General features: G+C 43.2%; 1 protein-coding gene and 1 pseudogene across 2 annotated transcripts in view; one reads left to right on the top strand and one right to left on the bottom strand.

Moving 5' to 3' along the window:
* HIVEP3 (HIVEP zinc finger 3) overlaps positions 1–21,065 on the bottom strand; it is a 508,675-nt gene that overhangs the window by 307,560 nt on the left and 180,050 nt on the right. The gene's annotated exons all lie outside the window — the stretch shown is intronic.
* On the top strand, positions 17,887–18,879 carry LOC119527476 (annotated as a pseudogene).

The raw sequence follows: 21,065 nt of genomic DNA, 5'->3' as shown, positions 1-21,065 counted from the left end.
TTTTGTTGCTTTTTAGCTGTCATGTTGTTTTTTTCTCTCTGTCTTTCTTTTGTCCCTCTACCTTCTTTGACTCTTCCTCCTTCTTTGTGGAAGAAACGGAGATGTCCTTTGTGCTGGTTTGAATGTATTATGTCCCCCAAAACGCTGTTATCTTTGACGTAATCTTCTGTAGGCAGACATATCAGTGTTGATTAGATTGCAATTATTTGAGGGTTTCCGTGGAGATGCGCCCCACCCAACTGTGGAAGATGACTCTGATCGGATAATTTCCATGGAGATGTTACCCCACCCATTCAGGGTGGGTCTAAATTAAATCACTGGAGTCATATAAATGAGCTGAGAAACAGAAGGAACTCAGTGCAGCTGAGAGTAACATTTTGAAGAGGAGCTACAGCCAAAAGGGACACTTTGAAGAATACACTGAAACTGAGAGAGGAGTTTCAGCTTACAGAGACATTTTGGAGATGGCCTTTGAAAGCAGACTTCTGCTCTGGAGAAGCTAAGAGAGGGAAATGCCCCAAGAGCAATTAAGAGTGACATTTTTGAGGAGCTGAGGCCTAGAGAGGAACATCCTGGGAGAAAGCCATTTTGAAACCAGAACTTGGAGCAGACGCTGGCCACGTGACTTCCCAGCTAACAGAGGTTTTCCAGACACCATTGGCCATCCTCCAGTGAAGGTACCCAATGGCTGATGTGTTATCTTGGATGCTTTATGGCCTTAAGACTGTAACTGTGTAACCAAATAAACCCCCTTTTATAAAGGACAATCCATTTCTGGTGTTTTGCATTCTGGCAGCATTAGCAAACTAGAACATCCTTATATAGTTAGTGGCAATGGTGCTGAATACATAAATATGTGACTCTACAGGGAGCCAACAATTGTTTACTTAGGACAGAATGTATGGTGTATGAACAAAACCGTCTTAAAAAAAAAATGGGTTCATGAAGAAACTTTGATGGCACTATATTGAGTGAAATAAGACAGACACATGAGGACAGATATTGCAGGGTCTCACTGATATGAACTAATTATAATATGTAAACTCATAGACATGAAATATAAGTTACCAGGATATAGAATGAGGCTAACGAATAGGGAGCGGTTGCTTATTATGAGTAGAATATTCAACTAGGGTGAACGCAAACGTTTGGAAATGGACAGAGGTGATGGTAGCACATTGTGAGAATAACTAACAGTGCTGAATGGTATGTGAAGGTGGTGGAAAGGGTAAGCTCAGAGTCATGTACGTCACCAGAAGGAAAGTTTGAGGTTAAAAGATGGGAACGTATAAAACAGTGAATCTTGTGGTGGACAACATCTGTGATTAACTACAAATATTAGAAATCTCTCTCATGAACTAGAACAAATGTATGACACTATAACTAGAAGTTAATAATAGAAGGGCATATAGGGAAAAAATATACCTATTGCAAACTATATACTACAGTTAGTAGTATTTTAACATTCTTTCATCAACAGTAACAAATATACTATACCAAAACTATGAATCAGTAATGGAGGGGGGGTGGTTAGGGGTATGGGAGGATTTCAGTTTCCTTTTTTTGTTTTTATGTCCTTTCTGGAGTAATGAAAATGTTCTAAAAATTGAAAAAAAATTAATTGTGGTAATGGATGCACAGACGTACAATGGTACCATGGACAACTGATTGTACACTTTGGATCTTTGGATAGTTGTATGGTATGTGAACAATCTCAATAAAAAAAAAGAACACGGCCTTTTCTGGGGTATATAACAGCTTCAAACCAGCACAGAGGGGTATATGAAAAAATGTACCTATTGCAAACTATGGACTAGAGTTAACAGTAATATCTTAATATGCTTTCCTCAACAGTAACAAATGTACTACACCAATACCATGGGTCAATAATAGGGAGTTTATTTTTAATTTTTATTTCTTTTCTGGAGTAATGAAAATGTTCTAAAATTGATCATGGTGGTGTATGCACAGCTATGTGATGACACTGTGAGCAACTGGTTGTATACTTTGGATGGTTTTTATGGAGTGTGAATATATCGCAATAAAATGACGTTAAAGAAAAAAAGTCATTGGAGAGTAAAATCCAAAAGGAGACAGATTCTGAAGGGGAGTTGATGCTTGGGAAAAGGGAACTTCATGGGGTGAGTTGCCCATTTTTTGTACCTTTAAACTAAGGGAAAGCCATGGCTGGTATTTCATGGGGTAGCTAAAAATCTAATAGTGGCAACCACAGGAATGGGGGGAGATCTCAAAAAAGAGAGAGACTGAACTGGAGGCACAATACTCTCTATGATCCCTGAACATGCATGTGCATGTGCAGATCAGACTCCAAGAAGCCTTGCCAAGGACAAAAGAAATGGATCAATATTTGAATTGCTACCAAAGATACTGAGTTTTCAGTTTAATATCCAACCAAATTAATTTCTTGCTAAAACAAACAAACCAACACTTTTTTTTTTCAGGAATATTAAAAAATCCAGAGTTTTCACCGTATAACATTTACAATGTCCAGGATTCTTGTCATATTTGTCCAAAATTACTTGATACATGAAGACAGGAAAATATGACCCATTCTCAAGAGAAAAGACAATCAAAAGAGATCAACACTGATGCAGATGTTGGAATTTGAGACAAAAATTTTAAAGCAGCAATGACAACTCAGTGATGTAAAGGAAAATATGTTCACAATGAATGAGAAGATAGGTAACAGCAGCAGAGAAACATGAATTATAAAAGGGGACTCAAATGGAAATTCTAGAAGTGTAAAACACAATATATGAAATGATAATACACTGGATAGGCTTAACAATATAATGGAGATGACAAAGGAAAGAAATAATGAACTCAAAGATAAATCAACAGAAATTATCCAACCTGAAGAACAGAGAGAAAAATATTTTTTGAAAAATGAACAGGTCCCCAGGGCCCAGTGAAACAATATCAAAAGTTTTAACATACATGTATTTGGGGTCTAGGAAAGATAGAAGAGAAAGAACAGAGATATAAAAATATTTAAAGAAATAATGGCTAAAAATCCCCAAATTTTGTAAAGGTCATAAATTATACTCAGAAATATCAATAAATGCTGGCAGGTTAAAGTATTTAAAAACACTATGTATAGGCACATCAGAGAAAAACTACTGAAAACCAAAGAAAAAGAAAATTTCTCAAAAGTCATAAAAAATGGCACATCACCTACAGAGGATCAAATTATCATTGACATCATTAAAAACAATGATGATCACAAGACAATGGAACATCATCTTTAAAATGCTGAAAGAAAAAAAAATGTAAACTCAGACCTCTGTATCTAGTGAAAACATTCTTCAGGAATGAAGGTAGCTCCAGAACATCATGCTAAGTGAAAGAAGCCAGACAACAGAAATCACATATTGTATGATTCAGTTTATATGAAATGTCCAGAAAAAGCAAATTTATACACACAGAAAGTAGATTAGTGTTGCCTGGAGCTAAGGATAGGAACAGATATTAACTGCAAATGAGAAAGAAGGAAGTTATTAGGGGGACGAACTGTTCTAAAACTGATTTATGATAATGGTTGTACCTTTTGGTAAAGTTACTAAAAATCATTGAATTGTAGACTTGCAATGGGTGAATTTCATGATATGTAAAACATGCCTCAATAAAGTTGTTTTACAAAAAGAATGAAAGTGAAATAAAGAAATATTCAAATAAGGAAAACTGGCAATTCATCACTGGTTTTCATTTCTCTCTTGGTTTGGTGGACCTGAGGATTTCTTGGGAGCCTAGCTATGCATTTAAGTTCATCTGTTAAATTTCAGACAGCATGTTAAGAGTTTACAGCAAAAGGATTTTCAGGCATTCTAACCCCCCACATGGCTAGAAACAGCAGCCTGAGCCCAGGCTCTTAACCACTACACAAAACTGTTTCCTCCTCTTCTCAACAACTTCCAACTGTTCACAAACCCTTTACCTTCTTGACCCTTTTAGCTTTCCAATATTACCCATCAGTGTCTTCATGAAACCCAAAATTGGACTATTCATATTAGTCCAACTTATTTTCCTATGGCGACACTTTTTAAAGTTTTTATTTTGAAATAATTATAGCATCATAAGAAGTTGCAGAGATAATAAAGAGAGGTCCCATTTACCTTTCACCCGGTTCCCCCCAGTGGCTACTTCTCATGTAAACTATAGCACAACATCAAAACCAGAAATTGATATTTGATGTTAGTAGAATGTGTGTGTATAGTTTTAGGTCATTTCATCACATGTGTAGATTCATGTAAACAACATCACAATCAAGATACAGAGCTATCCCATCATCACAAAGATCTGCCCTGTGTGACCCCTTTATAGTCACACCCCACACCACCCCTACCAAATAGGGACACTTTCAATAATGAAAGGGGGTGCTAGTAACAATTATGCTGGAGCAAAAGCATAAACTGGAACTGTCTCAGGCAGACCAAGACGTAATGTATGGTCACCCTAACCACCTAATCATTCTCCTTGTATACAGTGTGTGTGTGTGTGTGTGTGTGTGTGTGTGTGTGTGTGTGTGTGTGTGTTACAATTTTCATTCCATTCACACTACAGGATAATCCAGTTTGGAAATATTTTTGAAATAATTATTTGATAGTTTATTGAAAAATGAAGTTTTGTAAAGTTGGTTGTGAAGTAAGTTCTGAGAAAATAAATCCTAACTGACTTCAGTTTTAAAATGGGAGCCACATCCCTCTGACAACAGATTTGATTCTGATCATAGAATCCCCTTGCATGTGCTTCACTCTTCTACTGATTTATACTGACTCCCAGATAGTCCCAGATCCATTTAGCTTATCCTTTATCTGCTTGGCTGGTATTATTAATGTGAAATTTTGCCCTACATCTGAAGAATGTTAGATTAGTAAGTGTTCTTGTCTAAATCTCCCAACCAGCTTTCAGCAAAACGGTGAACTTGACTATCTTATGCCCTAAATTGGCAAACATTTGCTGAGCATCTAATAAGAAGAGCCAATGCTTATACAGCATTTACCATGGATTAGCATTGTTCTAAGTCCTTTGAGGTATGTTCTATTATTATTCCCATTTTACAAATTGGGAAACCGAGGTACAGAGATGTGAAGTTACTTGCCCCAGGTCACATACCTAGTAACTAGTAAAGCTGGAATTCAAACCTAAGCAATCTAGCTCCAGAGTCTGACCTCAACCATTATCCTACACTATTAACACTAAACCTAATCTTACCCAACAGACTGAAATGGATTTGATGCTCCTGACCAATCCTTTCTCATCATGGCTCCTCCCTGCACTGCATTCTTCGTGTTGATTCTGATTAGCAAGATTACAAAATCAAGAATCAAGCAGATTTCCCAGAAAAGGCATTTCAGTGGCTCCTGAGTCCTTGCATGTTTGACAATGATTTTCTGTTGCTTTTACAAGAGAATGACAACTTGTCTGGATGTAGAATTCTTGGGGCTTTTCCCTCTGCCCTCAAAGGTCTAAGACCAGTCCAGCTGTTTCCTTGCTCAGGTGAACTATCTTCTTTTGCATGGACTCTTAATTAACCGTTGAAGTTCAGGACCTTTCCCTTCTCTTATTTTCCTCTAGTCAATGCCTGTTTGCTTTTGAGATTTCAGCTTAAAGTCACTTCCTTAAAAGGCATTCCCTGACCTGGAGAATTGACTAACTGCCCCCCAAGCCCTCCCCACAATGGGCAGAGTACCCTGCCCATCTCCTTTTATAATACTCAGTGGTTACTGTAATTTTGCATTTTATATCAGTCTTCCCCAGCAATTGTGAGCTTTATGAGGACAGATTCTAATTCCAAATTGGATTTTGTTGTTTTGGGGGGGTACCTTCAGTCCCTCACACAGTGTCTGAATACAAAATAAATATCTGAACTGAACTGAGCTTCTCATTCTCTATTATTTTTCCTGAAAATTGATGATTCCTTAATTTCTGATAGGTTTTCCTCTAAGGTGTTTTAATAGTTTTTCCTTTCCATTTGTTCTGTTGTCTACTTGAAGATCACCAACTGTAGTACACGGTATCTCCCTTGTCTCTTCTCCATAACTATAAATGTTGTTCACCTTGTTTGTCTTTTTCCCTTTTCCTTTGCACTCCATGTTATTTTTCCAAGCCTTCTCTCTGTATCACTAATTTTTTGCAGTGATAGTTCTATTCCTTGCTATTTCCAATGGGTTCTAAGTTCTGCAGTGGTATTATTAGCAACCATTTCTTGCTTTAATTGTGCCAGTTCCCTTTTCATCTCACTGTTTTCTTCACGTTTGTTCTTTTGTTTCATAAAGTCTACTTTCTCACCAGTTCTGTTATAGTAGAAAAGCAATTGACTAGGAAAAGTATTTCCTGTTTCCTGGAGTAAATGTTTTCCAAAATTGGCTCCTTCTTTGTCTTTCTTTTTTGCCATGTTTGTGTCCTTCTCTTTGGGAAAGAGAGAGAGCAGAGAGGGGAAGAGAATTTTTGCACAGGTTTCACATCTTTTTTCCTGTTTCCTCATCTTTGGCTCAGATCAATTCTACCTAGGCCTGTTATTTCCCAAATAATGAGTGGATTGTCTTTAGGCCCCAGCCTCCCTGTTTCCTGGGCACTCTTGAATCCTTCCCTTAGAACAGGAGTCAGAGCGAAGGGAGTCCATGATTTGTTTAGTCCTTCGGCTGCCTGAGATAGATGGGAAGGAGGAGGGGGCAGAGTCTTGGGCAGCCTCAGTCCATATTCTAGTCCCTGGGTGCTTACTCTCTTTCATTTTGCTCACAGTTCTGTACCAGGAAATTCCCTTGGTCAAGTGAACATGCTGTCTATGACTTCAGGGCAAGCTGGCCATTTTGATGTAAAGGTCCTCCTTCAGTAGTTATTTACTGCTGTCTAACACACTATTTGAAAATGCAGTGCCTTAAAACAACCATTTTATTGCTCCCACCTCTGCAGGTCAGGAATTAATTCACGGCTCAGTGGGAACAGCCAGTCTCTGCTCCATGTGGTGTGACTGCAGCAGCTCCGCTGGGGCTGGAGGACCCAAGAGGGCCTCACATATAGGCTATCAGCTGGGGCACCCAGGGTCTCTTCTACATGTCCTCCCGCTTTCCATGTGATCTCTCATCCTCCAGCTTCATCCAGGTAGCCTGGATTTCCTTACCTTGAAGTTGGGTTCTCAGGGAACAAAAATGGAAGCTGCCAAGTCTCAAGAGGCCTAGTTCTGGCACTGGCACATGTTGCTTCCACACATCCTATGGGACAAAGCAATACATGAGGTCAGCCCAGATTCAAGGGGACCCCATTTCTTGATGGGAGGAGCAGCATGGGCACAGAGGGATGGGAGGAATTGTTGATGATCATCTTGCAGACAAACTCCTGCTGTCCATTTTTGCAGCTCATATTTCTCATTAATTTCTTGGAAGTTATTTCCTGTCCCTTCCATGGGTACAAAGGAAGAAAAGCGGTGTGGTGTGGTGAAAGGTGCATTTGGCCTAGGTCTCAGGATGCTATTACCTGTCGTGGGGGAAAGGGGTAGCTCCAAGGGGGCTGTTCTGTATTTTCCCTGGGCCCAGCTACACCACCAGAGTCCATGAACTGGAAGATATCAGTGTGGTTTCTCAAAATCTGCCCTTAGTTTGAATCACACAAAACTGCTTTACCCGAAAGGGGAGCTCTCTATCAACTCCAAGCATCTGCCCGCAGTTTGGTCTGCATTGCTCTGAATGTGGAAGATGCCTATTAATGTCTGTAAAACGTGGTCGGGACTTTTCCTAGTTTAAGAGTTCATGTTCTATTCTTTGCTATTTTTACTTCGAGTATTTTTGTCCAGTTCATATTTCCCCAAAGACTGCATAATCCACTTTAATCTCTTCACAAGAGCTCAGAGATGTGGGTATCACAATCCCCATTTCACAGATGAAGAAAACGAGGCTCGCTCTCAGCGTCTTGATGGAGGTCATAACAGTGAGTGACAGACTGGAACACAGGTCATCTGCTCCAAAGCCCATGCTCCGTCTTACATGTCACGACGCCTTCTGTACATCTCCAGGAACTTGTAGTTTGGGAAGGAAGGCAGAGGCCCAGGCTTCTCCAGCTGGAGGCTCGTTGTTCCTCGCTTTGCTTTCCATTTCATTCTATGCTCTTCTTCAGCACAGACCGACCCAGTGTAGTGACCTCGGGGGATGGAGAGGAATTCTGCCTGGGCTGCACATTCCTTCCCAGCATTTGGGGAGGGCAACACAGAAATCCAATTAACATTGAGTGTGTAGGTGGGTGGGGAGAGAGTGGCTTTTGTCTTTCCTTCTGGTGTCTCTGGTAGTACATGAGACTTCATTTCTAGATCCCGGATCATTCCAGGAGGGCGCTAAGACACCACCAAACTTGCTTCAGTAACACACAGGCCACTGAAACCAAATATTTTAAAAATCCATTTCTCTCTTGGCACACAAAAGTCTGGTTGCTTGGTATTTCAAAGTATGCAGCAGAAGCAAGGAAACCGGTTGGAAGACTCTAACAACAGACAAAAGCTGTAGTAAAAACTACCATTGTATAGTACTTGTCAGAGTTCAGAGTCCTTTCAAACCCATCTAGTTTTATCTTCATGTCACTAGTCAATGGAGTGAGTACTTGAGCATTATTTTCCCCCACATCATAAGTGAGGAAATGAAGACACAGAGAATGTAACAGACTACCCAAGGAAATGCCAAGAGTCCAAGCCAGGACTTCTTATTCTGAATTCCACTTTCTTTCCTTCTCAAAAAGCTCTATAACCCTGGGGATGATTAACTCACATGAATGAGAATCAGAGTTAACATTTACTTGTGATCAACAGATACCAGGCCCTGTTCTAAGTGCTTTACATGTATTAACTCATTTAATCCTCATTACTTTAACCTGACCTCCAGAGACCCCTTAGTCCCTTGTGCTCTACCTCCCTGCAGCCCAAGACAGGTGATGGACCATGATGTGAACAACCTGCACAACGGGATGTGGCCACCTTGCTGGGCTATGCCACTGCTACTCCTAGCCCTGGTGTGGGGCTGATTTGAGGCCCCCTCTCTGACAAGTGGAACTGTGTCCTTTCTATTCCAGAATCCATGAGCCATCTTCACATTCTATTATTCATTAATCAGAATTCCATAAAAGGCCTGTTTTGCTTCTGCAGTTTGCTTCCCCAGGTCACTTCACAAAGGCAAGAGACTGAGAACGGTCCTGCCCCTGGAGAGGCTGAGTAAGGAACTTAGGGACTCCAGGAGACAGAAGGTGCTAAACAGAGTGCTTGATCTTGGCTTGGTAGCAGCATTTATTCAGGAATTCAGGTATGCTTGTGTTAGTGTCTTATGCCCTAGGCTTCTAAGGAATGTGTAATTACAATCTGGTTCATCTCATAAAATAATTAGCCTGAGCTTTAGAGAAGATAAAGAGAGAAGGGCACGAGGCATTGGGCCAGGGACTTGACTATTCGTGTACACAAACCTATCCAGTACTTGGGAAACCTCTGTCAAGGTCATACTGTTACCTACATTCCACGGAGGAGGAAATGTAACCTCAGAAACTGCTCATCCTTCAAAACCCCAGCTCAGGGGTGTAAAGTGATACAACGTTTTTGTTTGGCAATAAATATCAGCAGACTTTTATTCCCTTTAATCCAGTATTATACTCATAGGAATTTATTCAAATAAAACAATCAGAGATGAAATATTTATTCAATTAATTCAAATGAAATAATCAAAAGATATGAGAGCGATGCTTAATGCAACCTAATTGATAATAGCAAAAAAAAAATAATAATTAACATCTAAATGGCCACTGAGGAAAGGGTTAAATAAATTATGGTAGATCCAAATAACAGAATCTCCAGCCACTAATAATCATATTTTCAAAAAAATTGTAAGTGATATGAGAAAATGGTCATATGTTAAGAGAAAAACAAAAGAATTGAAAACTGCAAATAAAGTAAAAATCATTTATTGTTCTATGTGCATATACACATAGAAAAGAGACTGGAAGAAAATACACTAAAATATTCATAGTGGTTGTCCTAGGTGCTGGGAGAAGCGGTGGGTTTTATTTTCTTCTTCATACATGTGTATCTTTTTCAAATATTCTAGAATGAACATGGTTTACTTTAATAATCAGGGAGAAAAGTTATTGACTTCAAAACCTGCCAGGCAATAGTGGACTGGGATCACAGTGATTGAGCACCTCCAGACACATGGTCCCAAGGTGGACACATTAACTCATTTAATCAGCAGTGGAGGAATTGCCATCTCCATTTTACAAGTGAAGAAAGTGAACCTCAAGAGGTGCAGGGCACGCATAGTCCACATTAGGCTGTTTGACTCCAAAGCCCCAGCTCCCGTCCTCTACCTGAAGCTCTTTCTGACCTCTCTTGTAGGTGGGACGGCCAGGCCGCCCCAAGCTCAGGTGGCCCTAACAATACAGTTCAGGCAGTTCTTCCCGGATCAACTAGAGTACCCGAGCCTGGACGGCTGGAGGGGGCTTCCTGGTCCCACCACCCAGCAACATTCAAGTTACGCTTTCCGGTACTCTCCAAGAGCACTTTACTAGATGCCCTCACTGGCATCAACTAAAACCAGTTCACAAGCTGATTTATATTCTGTCAGTTTCCATTCCTCATTCTTATGGGCTGACTCTGACACCTCTTCTCTGCTGCTGTTTGCTACCTTCACCTATTCACCTGCAAATTAATGCTCCTCTTATGCCTGAATCTAGATTAGTTGGTTTCTACATTGTTTTGAAGTACCCTAGAGGGTTCCAGTTTGGATGCCTGAAGCACTGCTGGGGAGTAGGGGTTGCTTAGGGATGGAAAGGGCAGGATCGGGCCCACTTTACCCTCCCCCATCCCCACAACTGCAGCTCTGTTTCCACATTGCCCAGATGGGTGAATACCGGGCTCTCGTTTGAAGAAGGGATCTGAGGCTATAGATGGGTTGGATGATGTGGAGCTAGATCATTAAAAAATATGTTAAATAATCCAGTAATTAAATTATTCCTGTAGCACCAAATCACAGTGCAGGATGTAAGGAAGGTTCTTTTCAAGGCTGCACTTGCATCTCATTCTTCTGCACATCTAACTGACTCTAATTCACTGGGTGATTTCAGCAGGGCCTGCCTTTCCCACAGGCCTACTGGGAAATGGAGGTGGGGGGTGGGTAGGATAGGGAGAGAGAGGAGGTAAGGGGAAAGGAGGTGGGAGGGAGAGAGGAAAGGTTTAAGATAAAGGTAGAGGAGAGGAGAGACATGGTCCCAGCTGTTGTTACCTTAGGCAAGGAAGGAAGCCACAGGCATTGGGACTCCTAGGACGGCTCTTGGCATCTTTAAGACTGACATCAAAGAGCACCTTTCAGAAGCATCTGTTATTTTATTTCATTTCCCAACAAGTCACGGTATCTCTGGCTTCCCTGCCTTTGTAACTGATATTTCCTCTGCCTGGAAAGCCCTTCCTGTACTTATTCATCCTGCAAACTCCACAAACCTCATTTTCAACCCTCCTGACCCCCTCTGGGTGCCACAGGCAGTACAGGGGCTCCTGGGATGATACCCAAACCATAGTTGAAGTGGTCATGGTCCTGAGCTAACCAGATGCTCCTCTGCTTATCTTTCTCCTGTCTGACTCCTGTCTGCTTTCTCCCCACTGCACCTCCAGTCCCAGCTTTAGTGTGGACACCTGGCAGTAAGTCTTTCTCATGGAGTCAGGCAGCCCTGAATCTGAGTCTGGGCTCAGTCTCTCAGTAGCTGCGGGACCTTGGAAAGTTACTTAACCTCCCAGAGCCTCAATTCCATGACCTGTAAAATGGGCAGGTTGAATGTCTCCCCCAGATTCATGTCTACCTGGAACATATGAATGGACCTTATTTGGAAATAGGATCTTTGCAGATGTAATAAGCTAATTTGAAGTCATACTGGATTAGGGTGGGTCTTAAATGCAATATGGTGGATGTCTTTAAAAGAATAAGGAAATTTGGACACAGAGACACAGACACACAGGGAGAGCACCATGTGACAACAGAGGCAGAGATTGAAGTGATGTGTATACAAGCCAAGGAATTCCAAGGATTGCCAGCAGGCATCAGAAGCTGGGAAGAGACAAGGAAGTTTAATAGTTTACAAATTGATTTCACGTGCATTAATTGCTCTGCGTTAGAAAATCCAGGGAGTTTATCTCCACCTCCCCTCTCTGTCTCCACTCTAGCCCTGTTATTTGTCTCAGGTCCTGCAAATGGCTGGGATAAATCCAGATCATTTGCCATTAGACAGGCAAAACAGAAACCTCCAAGCATAAGAAGACATTGCTTCTATTACTTTTCAAAATAATTCTCAAAGATGCAGAATTAAAGGGAAAACACTACTTTAACATATCATAAAACTATCCAGGGCAGAATATAATCCAGCACATGCAAATTGATTTTTTTACAAAACTATTAAATATATTCATATACATTTACCAATGGTCAGAAGGAAATTTGAGAGGTCCAAATAATTTCAGATTTGTTAATTAGCCTTATGTTCCTAATTGGAAAAAAAAGACTCAAAAATCCTTCAAGGACCCCCATGTTGAAGCTTCCTACTATCAGATCCCAAAAAGCCAATTTCCATAATGTGTGGGTTCAATAAGTTAAAAGAAACAAAATGCTTGGAACTGTGGTTCTCAAAGTGGGGTCCTTTGGGACCACCATATTTTGTTCTTGACACTGATTTATAGCTCCACATTAGCAAGAAACTTAGAGGTCATCCAGTCCAGCTTCCCACACAATGCAAAGGCCACATGGGAGGGTTGGTTTTTGAGGCCGTTAGTCAACTGATCGACTATATTTGAGGCCCAATGTCTTAGAGAAAGAAGAAGAGAGGGTAAAAATCTAACTTGTGAGTATGGCATTATCTCCATCTTAGAGACAAGGAAATGATGCTTGGAGAGGTTAAGGATTTAGTACAGAGCACAAAGTATGAACAGAAGTACGGCGAACCCAGTCTTGACTCCACATCCCTGACTCCAAAGTATGTGCCCTTTCTGCTGCCTCCAAAATATTGTAATTACCATTAATGAAAAGAGCAGCAGGACCCTGAGGCCCAGCAAAGAGTTGGGCATGGTTCCAGAGCCAACCCTGAGCACTGCCGGCTTCAAGCATCACAGAGAGCACAGTGCCTGCCCCGAAGCCACAGTGCTAAGGTGCACTTGACAGTGGCTTCACTGGGTCCCTCACATCAGCAGGTGGCATGCAGCTCACCCGGACAATGCCTGAACACAGGGTGGCCATGGAGGAAAACCCAAGAGCTAATGTTCATTAGAGCAAAGGAAACCTGTCTGAGAAGATGCCACTGAGTCTGCTCATCGTGCAGGCATATCCCAGTTTGTGAAACAGCAGAGCCACAAGCCCCAAACAGGGAAACAGCAGCAGGAGAGCGAAGCAGAACTGGGCCTTGGACTCGGACTCCGCCACTGCCAGGACATTATGCAACCCCAGAAGCGACCCTGCTTTCCAAGGTCTGCTTTCCTGTCTGTAAGGAGTGTGGGAAGGAAGCCCCCGGCACAGTCCCAGAATGAATAAGGTCCTGAGGCTGGAAGGGGCCCTGCCCAGAGCCTTTCTTGTTCTACCTAGGGTCAACCTCTCCCTGCTCAGTTCTCTGCAGGGGCCAGAATAAGTGATCCCAGCTTGTGTGCTGGAACTATGGAAGGCTCAAAGAAAATGGAAATACATAAAGAACAACTGATTTTGAAAATATTAACTTATTCCTAGAGAGTTGGAAGAAAAATTTCATTTCTGCTCCTCCAGGATTAGCTTCAGAAGGACTGACAAAGAAAATCAATGGTAATGTCAGAGTTGGCAGATGCAGAGAGCAAAGAACAGAGACTAGCTGGCCCTGTTTCCTCATTTAATCCTCCTCATATATGGGTGGGGAAGAATCCAGCAGGCTGGCTGCTGGCTGCTGGCTGTCTGGGAGCCCCATCAGCTTTTCAGATCCTGCCAGAGCCTTTCTTGTTCTACCTAGGGTCAACTTCTCCTTGCTCAGTTCTCTGAAGAGACGTGGCATCTTCACTGAGACCCCACTGCCCTGCTCTGCTGGGCCTGAGGTCTGAGGGGACAGCTGTCTCAGGAGGGATGTGCACTAGCCCCTCCCCAGGGGGCCTAGTCATTTCTGCTGTTCTTTTGTGGGCCCCATCTGACTGTTCCTTGCCCTTTAAAACACAGGGACCCAAATGCAACTTCTTTCAAAACCCAGAACATTCTCTGACACAACAAGTATTCAGTAAATGGTGGCTGTGACTGGCAATGACAGTGTAAAGGGTCTGACTCGGGCAGAACATTAAGGAAGAGAAAACAACCCAGTCCTTATAGCACAAGACTGAGACATGGGGACTTCTTCACAGAGGCATGATTAGAATTCTAGTGAAAAAGTTCATTGATTCATTCATTCAATAAATATCTAGTGAACATCTACTGTGTGCTGGCACTAGGTAAGAATTCAGCAATGGGCAAAACAGACACAAATCTCTGCCCTCATGGAGCTTACATTCTAGTAGAAGAGGTGGACAAACAAAAACATAAAATAGTATCAGGTAGAGAATAAAGAGTGTTAGGGAATGCTATCGGAGCTGGGATCACTGCAAACAGAGGGAACAGCAAGTATGAAGGCCCCGAGGCAGGAACTGGTGAGCATTAAGCACGCCAGTGGTGTGGAGAGCAACGACCAGGGAGGTGGGGTGGGGAGTGAAGTTGGAGCAGCAGATAGAGGTTGGAACACCCTGGTCTTGACAAGGACTCTAGATTTTATTCTAAGCAGCATGAGAAGCTATGAAGGATTCTGAGATCAGCAGTGATGCCGTGTGATTTACATGATTTGAGGCCAGAATAAGTGATCCCAGCTTCTGTGCTGGAAATATAGAAAACTCAAAGAAAATGGAAATACATAAAGAACAACTTATTTTGAAAATATTAACTTATTCCTAGAGAGTTGGAAGAAAAAGTTCATTTCTGCTCCTCCAGAGTTAGCTTCAGAAGGACTGACAAAGAAAATCAATGGTAATGTCAGAGTTGGCAGATGCAGAGAGCAAAGAAAGAAGATCACCGAGATATCCCTTAGGGCAGCAGTTCTCTGTTTCGGTCAATGGTCTCTCTCCTTGGGCAGTGGACTCTCTCCTCTGGGGTGATCCTGATTCAGAAGCTCTGAAATAGGGCCCAGGAAAGGGTACTTTAACAAACAGCTTCCAAATGGACCAATGCACTGCTCCGGGGCTGGACTTAAGAAGAAGCACTAAAGAAAAAGTTAACTCCAAGACACTAGAGATAATTACGCAAATAAAGGATCGTTTTTTTTCTGTTCCTCACTCTTTCACCAAAAGAAGCTGTTAACCTAACCTGCTGTGTTTGTTGCTTCTTCACGTGACACTTGTCTTTATAAATTGCACAATTTTTGTGCACAGGACAGTCCATGAACCAGTAAGCTCACAAACCCTGGCGCCTACCCTGTCCTTGTGGACCACAACTGGCTCTTGGAGCCTGAGCTGCTGGGCTTTTATGTCACAATGCTCTTGCCATCACTAGGCCAAGAATATATGCACAAACCAAAGACAATGACCTGCAGAAGAGATGTCAAGGGCTCCAGCTACCTGAGCCCAGCCTGGCCTGAGCCCTCTGCCTGAGATGGACCAGCTGATCTAAGCAAAACCATCCCATTGAGGTATTTGGAGTGTGAGACCCAGAAAGTGAAGGAGGAAGCAGGAGAGGCTGCAAGAGTATAGAGGACAGGCAGAGAGCAAAGCTGGGTCAGGACCATCGGGAAGTCGCCAGCAGGGAGATGCTGTGGTCATGAGAGCTGCTGATGCCTCTGGAATGATGGAGCTCAAGATGAGCTTCTCCAGGGTGCCAGCTGGGCAGCTGCCAGAACAGTTTCCTGGACCTCCTCACCTCCCCAGTATCCTTACAATTAACCCCATTAGTAAGATAATCTGAGCAAGTTCTCTGTCCCTTATAGTAAGAAAGAGCCTAAGAACCCAGAGCAGTGAAACTGATAACATGGACTGATTCCCACCCCACCCAAAACTCCCTGGGTCTCAGCTCAGTCCTCATTTACTTATATGGTGGCCCCCAGAAGGAAATTCACAAGAGTCAAAAAGAGTGTGACCAGTCCAAAGGAGTTAGCTGTGGTGGTAGGATGTGACTGGCAAACCTAGGAGTCATACTGACTTTATTTCTTTCCATCCCACCCATGTCTAAACCACCAGTAAATCCCTGCTGGCTCTATTTCCTAAGTATATCCCAAATCCAATGACTTTTTCCATTTCCACTGCCAAAGCCCTAGTCAAGCCACCATGATCTCACCTAGACTACTGCAACAGCAGAGCATGGTCTCCCTTTTTTCTACTCCTGCACCTTGAAAATCCATCTCTATACAGCCTGCTTAGAATTCTCTTCCCCATACATCCGCAGGGCTTCATCCTCATCATTAAGGTCCTCTCTCAAATGTCACCTCCTCAGAGAAGTCTTTCCTGACCATTCTAGCAAAAGCAGCCTTCAGTTACTCAATCACACTTTGCTCTTTGATCTTCTTCATAACACCTGTCAGTGCACGGCATTGCCTTATTCACTTGTGTTTTTCGTGTTTATTGCCTGTCTCCCATTCTAAAATCTGAGAATTACAGACAGGGACACTGCCACTGAATCCCCAGCCTTGGAGGGTGACTGACACCCAGTAGGTGCTCAATAGACAGCTGTCGCCAGCCTGAATGACTCATTCCGCATCCTACCACCTCTGGGGATTCTGACTGGAGTCAGGACTGTCTCCTGCATTTCTTCCACTGTGGCAGCTGTCACATGCTGGAGGGGGGGACTTCCACTCTTGGCCCTGCAGAGGCCAAGGCCAAGCCTAAATATATTCAATGCAGATATTTTGATACATCTTTGATTGACAATGGTCAAGCTTTTCCTTTCAGAACATGAAATGAATCAGAATTCTGTCCCTTCAACACAGATGTCCCATGAACTCCTTGCTGTCTTTTCACAATTTCAGACCCCACAACATTGGTTGTAGTGTCAGCCCCAGATCTGGCCTCCTCTTCCCTCCTCAAGTCACACTGTATTGCTTTGCTATTAAATGGCACTCTGACTTTTTAGGACCCTCTGTCCTGGATATTTGGCAATTATCACCATCTGCCCAGAGAGACAGCATCTCATTGTGCAAAAGAGCACAGGTTTCGAATCCTGCTTTCACTCCTCTGAGACTCAGTTTCTTCAACTATGAAATGGGGTCAGAAATACCAACCCTGCCAAGCCATGGAGATCAGATGACACAGTGCAGCGAAGGACTTTGTCCTGTACCTGGCACGTAGTGGGAACTCGATATGTGGTGGCTGGGAGGGGTAACCACACAAAACTTAGTATCACCTACAAATCTCAGCCAGCCTGGAAAACAGAAACAGTAGCAGAACAGAACACCATTTCCTGATGTGATTAAAGACAGAAATGGTATGTGATCCTAGAGCAGAAATCCCAGTTTACTCATAGCAGGTGACAACTAGACTAAATTATCTTCTCTCAAACAGGGTGCCAGGGATTTAGACAGTGCCCAGTAATGGATCTTCAGAAATCTGCTGATCAAGAATATTCATCAAACCACTTGCTGTGTGACCTTGTCAAGTTGCTCTACCTCTCTGGGCCTACATTTCTTGGTCTGCCACAGTGGGGAGCTAGCCTTGACCTGTGGTTCCTTTACTCTGTGTTTCAGGGCCCACAAAGGAGGGCAAAGTGGAGCCCTAGAAAGATGTCTGGCCTCCTCCTCCCTGCCACTTCCAACTTAAAGGAGCCCCCTTGTTATTAACATTGTTATTGGTTCTACACGCTAAGAATTCAAATGGTCACCAGCCCCATCTCTAGGTAAGCTACCACCATGGCAAAGAGGCAGACCTATTCACCTGTTCAGGCCACACGAGGCCCCTGGTTGATTTTGCCTTCGTCAGCATCACACCTTATGGCTATTTCTTAATCAGTGTTTGCAAAGATGGTAAACCTATGCTATGCCAGAGAGGTACAGGAGACTGGATTGGAGCATTTTTGGGTCATAAGAGTGCTGTTTAGGGTGCAACAATGAATAATAATTTCACCAAAGCAGATCCTCAGTAGCTGTGGCATTCACAGCCAAAGTGTGGGAAGCTGTCTCGGGAGATGAATTGATGACCCTGGCTCATAAACACATGGTCAAATCTGTGGATTTCACTCAGGATAGTAATTGTTTGTTACACTATGTGACTTAAACCAGAAGGAAGCAGACCTAAGGAAATTAGTGGTCACGCCTCTAGTACAAAAAAGGCTCTATGGTGTAGTGACAATAAACAGATTCTATCAGGTGATGATAAAACCGTCTGCCTTGGGACTTTAGTGAAATCTCTAAATTCCAATATCTGTTAGTATTATGGAACATATTCCTGAGGGAGAGATTTTGGTAATAACTTACAAACAATCTATTGCTTTTCACAGTGCAGTAATTTGGGAGCCGATTAAATCCTTTGAAACTCCTACAACCATCAATTCTGCATTTCTTCATTCTGAGAAACAATTTCTTATTGCAGATGGTGAAGATTTTAAACATTATAAGTATGATTGTAATAGGGGAGAATTAGAATCCTACAAAGGACACTTTGGCCCTGTTTACTGTCCCAGTGGGGAACTCTATTCCATTGGTCCTGCAGGTGGAACACTGAGACTATGGCAAACTGGGGCAGGAAAAACACACGACCTTTGGAAATGTGTGCTTCCAAAAGACAGTGGTGAGCTGGCAAACCCAAAGATCAGTCTTCCAGAGACAAGAGAAGAGAAGTCAGAAGAAACTGCTTTGGAGAATTCAGATTCCATCTATAGTTCTACCCCTGAAGTTAAGGCCTGAGCATCTGGCATATGCCACGGATAGTAGAAACTTACGGACTAAAACTAGCAAGCATCAGCCTTCCAGAGCTACTCTCTGCTTAAGAAATGGGGAACATGCATTAGCTCCATTGTCAGAACTAACTAACTTGGTGTTTCCCATAAGCGAAAACCCAAGAGTGTCAGGAGAAGACGGGTGGGGTAAGGCTCTTGTAGCACGACCAGCCCACTGTCTTTTGGAATGAATATGTGCAAGCCAACATCCACTTTCTCTTGTTACAATTAGATTTCTGGTAGCTGTTTATGCTATTATGGATAAAAAAAATACAGTGACTTATTTTTCTGACTTTTCCCTTAAAGCTGAAAGCCTTATTTGCTTTAGTCATAAAGAAGAGGGAATACATGATAATGTAACTGGTTTGCTTTTTCTTTCATTGCACACTGCTTCTAAACATCTAATTGTTTTTAGTTATCTAAATCAAATGCCTCTAAAGCAGAAAATGTTTTAAAAAGGAGTTCAAATGATTTTTGCTTTGAAGAAGAGGCTCTGGTGGTTTAGGAACTATTGAGCCCATTGGTCTCGATGATGGCTGAGGTTCCCTTCAGCTCTAAAGGCCTGGGACCCAGAGAGCTTGGTCTCAGGTTCTGGGCAGAGATGGGAGCCTCTGCAGCAGAAACAGGTCCCAGATGGTACACACCTCCTCCAGGAAGCCTTCTCTGTCCCTGCAGAAGAGAGTAGGGTCTCCCATGGGCACTCCCAGGGCACCCTCCTTCCTAACTGCCCCAAAGGAGGATTCTAGAGGATGGAACCACAGGCTGGAGCAAGATCACCATGGCAGCGGAGCATTGGGAATCCACTGTGTAGGTGAAGACCCATGAGGGAGGGTGCAAGGGAGAATGGAGCACCAGGCGGATGCACAGTCTGCCTAAGGGGCCCACCTGGGGTGCAGCAACCAAGAGTGACTCCCAGGACAGCTGACTTTGCCATACAACAGTTACAGCAGAGGATTTTGTGTGATTTCCTTTTCCTAATCAAGAAAGGAAACAGAAAAACGTCTGCCTTGCTCAGCTTTGAAAACACCTGGCAACCATCTGGATGCAAATGATCCTGCCCAAACTTTGAAAGACTCGCAGCCTTTTCCTCATTTCAGTCTTGGGAAGGTGCAGAGCTGCGCTGTCCAGGATACTAGCCACTAGACGTGTGACTACTTAAATGAATCAAAATGAAATAAAATTTAAAATCCAATTCCTCATTCACTCTAGCCCCATCTCAAATGCTCAAGAGCCACATGTGGCTAACAGTTACCATATGGGACAGCTACAGAACGTTTCGATCAGCGCAGAAAGTTCTATCAGACAGTACTGTCTAGAACTATTTGGGGAACCCACGCCTGGGTCTCTCCGCCCCTCCTCCTAGTAATCGCTTCCCCACAGTGCTGGAGTCTCCTTCCCTTTTTCCTCACAGGCCCCATCCAGATCCACCCTCGAGCTCATACAACTCTCTCCTTGTCTCCCTCTCTCTCAGCCACCCCAGACCACTGGACCCTTCAGATGGTCACCTCTGGGCAGTGCCACCCACAGTCTCATTCAGATCCCAGGTGGCTCCAGCCAGCCAGTCACTGAACAAGATAACAGGGACAGAAGCTTGGCACTGGCAGGAGAGGAGTGAGCACTCTGGGCTGGTGGGATTGCCCAGGAAAGAGCCAGGTGGAGCCTGCAAATTCCACAACTTTCTCTTTTGAACTCTAAAACAGTATCAGAAGGGTTCCCAGAAAGCAACGAGCCCCAGGCGATCCAGCCAGTGGTTAAATAAACAGTGGGGCCTGAGAGCTTACTTTATTAACTTGCTAAATCAAAGGGCTGTTAAAATCCCTGTCCGGTAATAAAACGCAGGAAGGAGCTGAATCACCCACCTATTAGTGGCGGTGTTGGCGCAGTTAATGGATATGGCCCGACTGGGCCCATGTGGAACAACAAAGCCCGCCTGTGCTTTCCACCTACACTCCCTACCACGCCTTCCGCCCATCCCCATGCCCGCACCACACACCTGCCCACACAGAGCTGTCTTCTGATGAAGGTTTCGTCAAAATCTCTCTGTGGTGGCTTGCTTTTTCAAATACACCCAGAATTTTCCCTCTCAAGTACACCCCCATGCAACTCCTCCAGGACCCCACCCTGACGCCAAATGAAAAGCAACAGATCAAATGT

This window comes from Choloepus didactylus, chromosome 2 (assembly GCF_015220235.1).
Source record: "Choloepus didactylus isolate mChoDid1 chromosome 2, mChoDid1.pri, whole genome shotgun sequence".
NCBI lineage: Eukaryota > Metazoa > Chordata > Mammalia > Pilosa > Megalonychidae > Choloepus > Choloepus didactylus.
The sequence above is the reverse complement of the archived record's forward strand: the minus strand, read 5'-3'. Positions and strand labels throughout refer to the sequence as shown.